This window comes from Peromyscus californicus, unplaced genomic scaffold, assembly GCF_007827085.1.
Source record: "Peromyscus californicus insignis strain IS unplaced genomic scaffold, ASM782708v3 Scaffold_2__1_contigs__length_46816999, whole genome shotgun sequence".
Taxonomy (NCBI): Eukaryota; Metazoa; Chordata; class Mammalia; order Rodentia; family Cricetidae; genus Peromyscus; species Peromyscus californicus.
The window spans coordinates 35,833,052-35,836,989 of NW_026294540.1; positions in this window are offsets into that span (position 1 = coordinate 35,833,052).

A 3,938-nucleotide genomic window follows, 5' to 3' on the forward strand; every position below is an offset into this window, starting at 1 on the left:
CATGAGACCATGGATGTGAGTGTCATGGTTATATATTCAAGGGAGCACAATCCCCCATTGTTTAAAGCAGAGTGGTAATTTTCTAGAGACAGCAAGCTGTGCATTAGCAACATGTGAAATTTCAAGGAACCTACACTTGAGAGAAAACTTTAATTGGCTCTAGTATTTGTTAGAAGATAAATAACCTTTAGTGTAGAAACTTGGTGGAGAAGGAACAATAGTGTTTCCCCTGACTTTTATCCAGGTCACCTGGGAGCAGACAATTCAGGAAACATTTTTGTTGCACACAGGACAATATCCCACAGGGTTTGGAGTGCCCAGGAGATGGAGTAACAAGAGAAATGTGCCCAATAAGCTGGAAAAACATCAGTCTCCTAGACTTTCTATCTTTCAGATTATGCAGCATTGATCTGGACAGGACATGATTTTTTTCTTAAAATCTTAATAGTGGTTTAAGGGCCGGTGTCCTCATTTGGAGGTCAGACAACAACTTGGACAGGTCAGTTCTCTCCTTTCACCATGGGGTTGGAGAATGAGGAGGAAAATCAGGTCATCTCACCTGGTGGCAAGCGTCTTTACCTACTGAAGTATTTTGTTGATTGGAGGAGATAGATTTCCATTTCTATATCTGTGGCTCCAGCATCCTGCTTCCAACCAGATGACCTGGGGATGTGGCCAGAGGCTGTGTGTCAGCTCTAAGTCTCAATACCACCTCTCTGAGCACATATGGATTAAATGGGGAAACTGTGGGTTGGGGGAAGAGAAGTCATGATTTTGTTAGCATCTGCAGAGATCTTACAAGGTTCACATCACACTCTACAGGTTGACTCTGACACTCCCCAAAACAAGGACAAGTAAACATATGGAGATAAACTACCATTGTAGCAGAAAGGGATGAATTTAGACCAGCCATTCAGAGAACAAGCAATAGCTACTAGAAAGAGCTGGTATAGTCTACAGACAGGAAAACAGAGATATAGTGCCTAGATCAGGAAGCATTGGTTCAAGGCCAGAATTTCTGCCTAGAATCCTGCCCAGAAGTCCATCCTGGGTTCAGTGCTCACTTTGTTCACCCAGGCTTCCCTGCCTCTCATGTTGAGTGCAGGCGAGCTTCATGGAGTAATGCTTGTAACTCTCCTGGTTCCTCCATCCTTGGGATCTTAGCAGCTGCTTGATTCCAGGCATGGAGTAGAATCAGCTCCTCTTGCACTCAGCCAAGAATTAAGCTTCACCATTTCTCCTTGTGCTAGGTCTGATCACATCAAAGCTTCCTTCGGCAACCTGTGACACTGATGTTGTGCACCATCCCCCACTACTTTGATAAGGCAGAAGGACATATCAAGCTTGGAGATTAATATCTGTCACCATGGAGTGACTAAAGAAGTCAGAAGGTTGGATGTAAGGTAGAAGGTCATGGAAGTCCTTTGTGAGAGGATAGTATACAGCAAGGCCATATACCATAGACCATCAGGATCCTCAACTATAAATGGAATATTAGCAAGTCACTTATATTGAAACAATCATGGTGGCTCATGCCTGTGATCTCCACACTTTAATGGCTAAAGCAGGAAAGTCACAATTTCAAGGAGGCCATGCAGGGCCACAGACTAAGTCCCTCTCAAAACTAAAATAAACTGTTTTGATCTTAATTCCACTTCTATTACTTACCAGCAGTGTGATCCTTTCCAAGTGCTTTTCCCTTTCTGAGACACTGTTCTTTACCTATAAAGTAGGGAGTAAAGTCCATACTTCATGAGGTAGTTGTGAGGCTCAAAATTAGAGTCTCTTGGCATAGACTTGGCAATGTAAGTTCTCCGTACAAAATTGCCATAGCAGCACACGAATGTAACCCTGGAATTTTGGAGGTGAAAGCAAGATGTGAGTACAAGACAAGTCTAGATGTGTGTGTGTGTGTGTGTGTGTGTGTGTGTGTGTGTGAGAGAGAGAGAGAGAGAGAGAGAGAGAGAGAGAGAAGGATCAAAGAAAAAAGAGGCTATCTGAGAGAGAACATGAGAGGGGTTGGAAAAAGGAGACATAGGAGGGCCTAGAAAGAGGAAATGAAAGGGGGAAAGTAATATAAATATATTTTAATTTAAAAAGGGAAGTATTTTCCAAGACTCTAATCTGCAATTCTTCTTCTTTCTATGCCCATCATGTATAGATTTGACATCTTAATGGTGTCTCAAAAATGCTGTATGATCTGTTCATGTGCTAAGTTTCTTGTTTACTTTGAGGACATGAGGGATCCAGTTCTTCTATTTTGTCTTCAAGTGTTGATATTCTTTCTTCTACATGGTCCAGTATGTTGGTGAGGCTTAACACTGAGTTTTTTGTTAGATTAGTTTTTCATTTACAGCTTCATATTTGTTTAAATTTTTTTATTATTTTTATCTAATTCTTGAATTCTAAACTCTAAATTATAAATTCTAACTCTCATGTTGCTCACATGTGTAGCAATTTTTTTTGTAAAGTGAAGATAATTGGAATCAATAGAGTTTGCTCTCTCTGCATATAGGAAAGACATGACTTTGAGCCCTTTGGTGTGAATAAAACAGATGGTCCATCATCAACAAAAGATGAGCTAAACTGAAAAGGGAGGCAACCCTTAGGAGATGGGTGAGCCTTAAGTCAATAGAAAAGAAGAGTGGCAACGCCTGAGAGAAGGCAGCCTCAACTTACTTAGAAAGCATCTGATTGCTGACACCGTGTGTTAAATAAGGTCATAGCAGCAGGTACAGTCCATGGCAGGTGGGAGAGAGTTGGTTCCCTAGACAGGTACCGAAACCAGATTCAGGTGGAAGGAACTTTAGGGATGCAGAAAGACTACTGCCTCCTGGCGAGCTGGCAAAAAGGTGGTACAATAGAATCTCCTGAGAACAAATGGAAGGCCTAATTTTTATAAAAATTTTCCCCAGGTTGGGTGCTGGTATAATATAAGGTCTAGTTACAAGGCAAGTACCTCCAGGGTACATGCCTCAGGCAAGGAATTTGGGAAGAGGGAGAAAGTTTATCTTCTGTCATTCTTGTTGTCTCATAGATCTGGGTTTTCAGGAGGTCATGGTTGTATCTTCTTTGTTGAGTTATATACCTTTTCATATGCCAGTCTATGTCCTTCTGGATATTCATACTGTATGGGATATTAAAATGCATATTGGCTTAATACACAGCTGCCTATAGTTTAGGGATGCATAGAAACTTATAAGAAGATCCCCACTTTTTCTAACAGCTCCTCATCCTATTACCTGGACAGCTATAAAAAATTTCCCATCCTTTTAAATTTCCCAAACCCTGATCCAAATATGATGTTCCAACCCTTAATGGGAGTGGCTTCTTAGGCTGGTCTTCTCCTTCTGGGAGCCCCAATCTGGGATTCCCCCATCCCATCATCTTTTCTCCTTGCACCTTGGCACCTGTTTATCTGAATAGGACATCTTTTTTTCATGTCTCTCTAGTCCACCTCTGTTTCTCCAATAACTACATTGGAATTTTCACAGTAGCACAAGTAACTCCAAATGTGGACTTTGCTTTGAACAACCAGAGCTTTCTTGTTCCACTGGCAGGCAATGCACCTGGAACCTGATTCATAATTTTGATCCGATGTTGGCCAGTCCTGCATTTAAGTACTGTTACTTGGGTTAGGGGATAGAGGAGCTGGAGTTTTCTGAGGCAGTGAGGACACAGCTTTCTTAGAGAAGGATTGTGAGGTTGGTAAGGTTTCTTTTGACTAAGAGGCACTGTGTTCATCATTGTCACATCACTTTGGCTCATTGGGATGTCACAATGGGTTGTTGCAATATCACAACTGAGCACTATGATCTCATAATGGGACACTATGATGACACAGGGGAGAATTATAATTGCACAACTCAATTGTGATGGTAAAGGGGTACACTGTTATAACAATGAGGCATTATAATCTCACACCAGAGATTTGCCAT